This window comes from Austrofundulus limnaeus, unplaced genomic scaffold, assembly GCF_001266775.1.
Source record: "Austrofundulus limnaeus strain Quisiro unplaced genomic scaffold, Austrofundulus_limnaeus-1.0 Scaffold198, whole genome shotgun sequence".
In the NCBI taxonomy this organism is placed as follows: Eukaryota; Metazoa; Chordata; class Actinopteri; order Cyprinodontiformes; family Rivulidae; genus Austrofundulus; species Austrofundulus limnaeus.
The window spans coordinates 702,282-709,376 of record NW_013952600.1 but is presented as its reverse complement, the minus strand read 5'-3'; the positions used below and the strand labels follow the sequence as shown (position 1 = coordinate 709,376).

General features: G+C 39.6%; 1 protein-coding gene across 1 annotated transcript in view; it reads right to left on the bottom strand.

The window, feature by feature from the left end:
- Nucleotides 1-6,396, bottom strand: part of sema4c (sema domain, immunoglobulin domain (Ig), transmembrane domain (TM) and short cytoplasmic domain, (semaphorin) 4C) — a gene marked incomplete at its 5' end in the record, with an annotated part of 87,599 nt that extends 81,203 nt beyond the window's left edge. The window contains 1 exon segment of the mRNA XM_014018644.1: nt 6,305-6,396.
- Nucleotides 6,397-7,095: the final 699 nt, after the last annotated feature.

The window sequence follows — 7,095 nt, the reverse complement described above, 5'->3', positions numbered from 1 at the left end:
ATATATATATTTTTGGGAGGGGACCCCCCCCCTCGGCGGGCCACACGGGAGTTTGACACATGTGATCTATATGAAAGCAAAGGTTGGCTTAAGATAAATGCTAACTTATGCTAACTTAAGGAAACAGAATCAATTTTAAAGATTTTATTTTTTGGGTTAATTAATCAAAATTGCTCTACTCTTAGTCATTCTCTAAATTAAGATGTCCTGTAATGTTAGAATTTTGAACCATTCCAATCTAAAGCATTTTCACTCACTTTACACAAACATACAAAGAAGACTCTTCTCCGTCGGTGCAGTAATGACAAACTGTGCTGTTTCACTATTATGCTTCCCTTCCACATAAATCCACATTCCTCTTTAACAACTGTCAGGTTATATTTCTAATGTTAGCAGGAAYAGCTAAAGCTAGCGCTGCTTTTCTTGTGCCCTTCAGTGAGGCACTTAACTCTGTAAGAGTGAAAGTRCTCAGCGGCTGCAAGAACGGTAGGGATAATAAAAGACTAAAGCACTGGCTACCGGGCAGTTCCCAAAGGCCAAAATTAGCTAAATGTGGTTCTGCTGTGCTGCTTCCATGAATAAATGGGCATTACTGGAAAAAAAAAAATGCAAAGCAGGACACTTCTAAAGAAGCCTGTGCATACTCAGCAGAAGCAAATTCCTTTCAAATGAATAAATGTATGCTCCACTCCCTCAAAAGGCAGAATAAAAAAAATGCAACCATATCAGTTAGCTAAATCAACAGTCATCATCAACATAAACCTGGCAGATAATGTGAATTATGCAGTTCAGACAGATATTTGTCAAAGGCAGGAGAAGTGAAAGGTGAGATGAGTCAGAGGAGAGTGGCAGGCCTGGATGCTCCAAGCCAGGCTCTATTAGAGGCTGATTGGACCCATTAAGAGAGAGAAGCAATACAGGAACCACGCGCAGGGCTCCTTCAGCCCGGCTCGACATTAACCACTGCCTGCTCTCTACTTTGCTGAACACACAGGCTGATCGATAGCAATGAGCAGGGTGAAAAGGAGGGTAGGAGGACRCGAGACAAGGAGGGGYGAAAAAAAGGAGCGTTGGGCCTTACRGGAAGATAAGCCTGGATCGATCGAGAGGCAAGGAGCGGTGCTGCGTGGACAGAAAGGATGGAGGAATGCAAGATGCAGCAGATTCACACCCGTTCACCTCATCTGGTTCTGTGGAGGGRAACTAGTGTGTGTGTGTGTGTGTGTGTGTGTGTGAGACTTGATCAGTACATGCCTCGTATAAATATCCTGACCTAAAGAAAATGACCATGATCTGCATAAATAAATAAATAAATTTGTAGTTTAAAACCCTGTAAAAGTTTCTCTATACTCTTTTACAAAATGAATTAACTTCAACAAAATGTCACATTTCAACCCAGCGATGCTCTACAGCTCCAATTCACAAATTAATTAAGTTTCTATTGYTTGGCTGTCACCACACTTGCAAGCTCCTTTGGAAAAGCCAACAGAAAATAAAACTGAATAAACTCAGAGGAGCTGAAGATTTGACAAAATTGTTTCAAAAATCTGTAAAAAGAAAAGAGTAAAGAAGCAAACATTACAGTCTTGAAAACTTGAAATAAAGGAGCATTTTTATATTTCTCTAAAATGGTGTTCTTGGATAAGGTAATAAGTAATAAGTCATTTTGCTCTTCCAAATTAACTGGATTTTATTTGATGCAGCTTCATAATTCCACAATAAAAACATGACTAAGAGGTTATTTTTCAACTTTAAATGTGGTTTAAGTACGGGTTGTGTAAGGTTTTTTTTAATCCCAGCTAAAATAGTATTACAATAGGAAACAAATGGTTTATTCTATGAAAAACGGTAAATAAAAATCATATTTGGGTGACAAAAGAGGCATCAGTGACTCCTCCTGTACCCATGCTGTCACCGCAGAGGCAATGTGCATAATATACTGAATTTATCTGCATAACAGGTAAACAGAAAAAGTGCTGGATTTGCATTAACACAATGAACAGAAAATTAAAACAGCAGTTGCTTTGTTGCAGTGAATGAACCCCCATTTACCGTTTTGTTTCCGTGTCATCAGCTGTGGTGCACGTGCTGTAAGTCAGCGTGCACGGCTGCGTTTGGGCAAATTAACATTTGGCTCAGGGAATAAGTATTTTTTTTTTTGCATTTAGGGGCAACACATTTATCAGTGCATCCCCGACACCTGTCACGCTGCAGAAACGTAGATAACCCGTGTCTCTACCTGTCGCATTTTTCTTCCCCTTCCTTCTTCTATCGTCTTCTTGATCTCTCTGAATTCACTGTGGCCTCCCCCTCTCCCTCCAACGCACACCTTACTTCTCATCACCCCCTTTTCGCTCCCCCCCCTCCCCTGAGCTTGTCTGATGGCACCCTGTCAGTGAAAAGCTATTTATGATCAGCAACCAATATCCTCGCAGAGATAAACACACACTCTGAGAGACAGAGAAAACCAGAATTATTAGGGARAGAACGGGGAATGAGAGCGGCGTTATGGGGGCTAGAAAATGTGAACACCCCACCCTCCCCAAAAAAATAAAAAAAATAAAAATAAAAATAAAAAAGGAGATAGAGGAATACCAGGATATTTTCTAAGGCTTTGTGTGAGTGTGTGCTGGTCTCATTTTCACAACATAYGTGTGTGTCTGAGTGTCTCTCCTGCTCACGTCTCTGGGTTCTCCACGCTGACATACAAATGGCTTTTTTTTTATCGAAGACAATTTACTTTAGTCTGCTGGAAGTTTCCAGTCGCCCRATCGGGCCGACAACTAATCGTGCACGAGAGAACGCTTCATCACACGCTTCAAATAAGAGCGGGGTCACCGACTGTATTAAACGCACTCACACATGAAGACATTCTGCTGAGACGAGTGTCTGTTTGCATTCAGAGAGAAAARGAAAACAGCACGGGATGAGATATAGATTATAACTCTAAGAACAGCAGCATCGTTTAGGCGTTATGGCTTCATTATTGAAAACTACTTAATGTAGCACATAATGCATCGTAACTGGTGTCCAGTCGACAACTTGGAACATCTTCAAATGGATTAACAGCCATCGCAGGCAGATGTTAGGATTGTTTTACTCCTCAAAAAAAAGCACTTTCCCTCCGTCTGTAGCTTTTATTGGAAGCTAAGTAAAGTGGTCCCAGTGTTACGCTTCACGTTAGGCTGATTGGATTAAAATCAATCTTTTTTTTTTCCAACACGTAGCAACTACAACAACAACAGGATTCATCAGCTAAATTCGAACCTTTCCTCAGGAGCAGTTTTGAATTCTGGACAACAGTTTATTAATGAAGCCCTGGTCCRGTGCCTCATGTTTTGTTGCAAACCAGTCAACATCTTTTGTCTGTGTGGGGCAACATTTGTCCATGTTTAAAACAGGTCTTATGCATTCATTTAGAGGAAAACGTGATCAAGTTGATGTAATTTATTACTAGGATATACAAGGTCCACATCTCAGAGACTAGTAAGGTTTGCAACATGCTTGAAATATTTAGYAACAAGTGGAAAAACCTGCCATACTTTTGGCTTCACAAAAAAGGATCACTGCAGCCGTGTTTCCATCCAATTTTAATTCAAATTTTTGAGCGAATTTTAAAAAATTCACAAAAATGTAAAAACGAATTAATGCGAATCGGACGTGTTTCCATCAACTGGCTTGAAGCGAATCAGTTACATCAGACACGTGTGTAGTAAACAGGAAGTAAAAGTTGCATCTCAGGAAAATGGAGAGAAGTTATCAGGAACGTGCTGCTACCGTTGGGAAAGTTGTACTTATTCTGTCATCAACTAGTTCTGGTGATTTTACATGCGGTTGGGAGACGTAGAGAAAGAAATGCAATTCTTTTCACGTTACGGGATTAACTGAGAATACGCTGACAGCAGGAGGAGGGTCCAGCTGCAGTCGCTCTGGTACTGGGACCGGTTTCGGACAGACAGTGAGAACAGCTGATCAACATGTGAGGTAAATGTTTGCTACATCAGAACTGATTAGAAAAATGTGTTTCCATCTCTTTTTTGCGCATTAACTCTTTTTCGAAAAACTCAAAAACCACCTCAAGCGAGCGTATCAACTTTGATGCGAATTAGAGGATTTTTTTTGAATCAAGCCGTTTCCATTCACCTTTTCTGATGCAATACTTCAAAATGTGCATTAAAAACCTTGACACGGCTTGTGATAAGAACGTAGAATTCATCCTTAGGAGGGCCAGACGTTGAATCTAGAAAAATAAATCATCTTCAATCTTCTTTTACATTCAGAATACACAATTTTATAAATACAGAAAATAGAAGTTAAAACAATCATTTTGCAGGATAGGTGTTAGGGCTGGGTAACATAATTGTTTCATATCAGTTGATATTATTGATTCGTTTTATGTTTTACCTACCAGTCTTTGAAACAAGAACCAGGAGAAAAAAATTGGATGAATACCACCAAACTGGTGACATGACCTTTCCTCTTTTATCCACAAGTTCCTCTTGAGTTGTTGCACTTGTTTTCTCCTTTCACTCCAATTTGTGCTTTCCTTTTTTATTTTTAAGTTTTGAGGCAYGGTGGTGAAACATGAAACTGTGCATGTTACTCAACAGGTTGCWGCTAGCTGACCAGTGAGTGAGCTGGYTGATGGTACCTACCTTGCTTAAGGCCTGTCACACTATAACGTTTTAGCCAACTTATGAACATTTTTAAACATCTAGATAACTWATAAAGTTTAGATATTTGATCAATTTGTTAGCATTACAATATGTACACACCTAAGAGACTTCCAGTTGATTTTTTTAAATTCCATATTCACTGTAGATGTCTTTAAAAATTTCACAAGTTGGTATAAGTTGTCTAAAACRTTGCAGTGTGACAGGGCCTTTAGCTGGGTTGTGAGAAAGCCTTTCCTCTGTCTAAATTTCCCAGAATGCCGTGTGGTTCTGGATCAGAGTTCAGGGTAATTACCAAYGTTCTATCCGACGTATTTTCTATTGATTTTCATCACACGGTTATCACAATATATATTGTTATTGGTTTATGGCCYAGCCCTATTTAAGACCCTGTCACACTAAACAACTTATGCCAACTTATGAACATTTTAAAGACATCTACGTTGAAGATGGAACTGAAAAAATCAACAGGCAGCTTCTTTTTGGTGTGCACATAATGTAATTCTAACAAATTGATCATACAGTATATATAACTTGAAAATGTTTCATAAGTTGGCATAAGTTGTCTAGTGTGACAGGGCCTTAACATCCTTTAGCATCCCTACACACTCAGCATACGTACGTCTGTTTGAATCAGCACATCAATAGCAACATTTACTTTGTGAATTTGACGTTGAGAAGGAATCAATATAGGTGCCAATGATGTGGTGGGAAGAAACATGGCTGTCTGGGCCTATACTGCAGGGTAGGCTGTAGATTATGCCAGACAAAGATGAAGCTSTAAAGCATTCCCAGCTCCTTTCACACCAAAAAGTAATCAGTACAGGTAAAAGTCGTACATTTTCATCAGCTGCTTTTACCTGAATTACCCAGGCTTCAACAGTTAGATTTCAGTGAGTTATAACAAAGCTAAACCCATATTAATGCACTTTCATTACATTCGGATTTAAACTTCAGATGGAGATGGAGAGCATGCCAACGTTTATTCCCAGTGAAGCAAAGCTCTAAAGTCTGTGTGCTCTGTTAGATTGACTTTGTTTGTGTCTGCAGCCCTTATATTTCTCCCTTGCAGGTGAAATATGGCCGCTTTTTTTTCTTTCTTTTCCTCACTAATACCTTGTCAGGCTAGGATGCGAGCACCTCACACGCACACTCACACACACACACTCACACCTCCAGCATCAGTCTTAACAAAAACACTAAGAAATCTAAAAATCCAATATACGACCCAAATTCAATCCCCCTTTTCTCAATTCTCTGGTCTTTTTTTTTTTCTTATCTCATGAAAGGCTCATACAACTCTTCTCTTTCTTTGTATCGCTGCAGAATCATTTCTTCCTGGGACTTCCTGAAAATGACTATAATTTCCCGATACCTATTTGACAGCTGCCCCCTCCTATGTGGCATTCCTTTACCTTGCATTCATTTTATTCTGCTTTTTATGTCTTTTTTTCTCTTACCCAGTGCCCCACCATTCCTCCTCCTCTTGTCTTTTATCTTTTCAGTTCTCTGATTCATGTTGCCAATTGGGCTGTTTGCTGAAGAACATTTCACAGGAATAAAAAAAAAACGACAGAGATGTTGCAGTGTTTTTCTTTTCCGCCCTTTTCGTTCTGTTTTTATTTTCTTACTTGTTCGTCTCCTCCTCYCTCGTGCGCCCGTGTGCTTTCCTTTTAATCTTCTCTGTTTTTTTCTTCCTTCTCCTCCTTTTTTCTTTTTTTTTYYTTTTTTGGTCGCTGCAGACTTCTCTGTGAATGTTGAGTAGCGACACTTGACTCAGATGAAGGTCACGTTGGCCTAAAAAGAGAAAAAGGAGGAGAGGTGTAATGAGTGACGGGGGTGGATGGAGCTGTTTGCACAGGCGTGAGACTGACAAGGCAGCTTTAATCATTCTGATGTCTCTGTGGGAGAAGAGCTGGCACTCAGTTTTCCCCACAAACAACTACATGTACAAGCACATGCAAAATAAATAATAATAAATAAAAATAAAAAACTGAATTCCTGCACAGGAGGGAACATTTTAACCTTGACCACTTCAGAATGTGATGCAATAAAACTCCAGCGAGGACTGATTTGAACCTTAGAGTCCCTCTTCCTGCATCCCCCAAAATATTACTGGGATTTTTTATTATTGTAACCTTGACAACAAAGGATGAAGAGCAGCACYGTGTTACCTGTTTAAACAAAGAGAAAGGTGTTTTTTCCCCTCCACTATGACTGATGTCTAACCTTGTGCCACATTTTTTTTATTGTGCCTTTGACAATAAAGGCAGTCTTTTAAAATAATGTTCAAAGCTGTTGTCCTTTGCTAACTGATTATTCCACCCATGTTCAGAGAGGATGTAAACAAACCATACGTTCCTTCAGGCGGAAACAGAAAGAAAAGAAGTAAAAGAATGGAGCCCAGGAAGTGCCAGGTGTA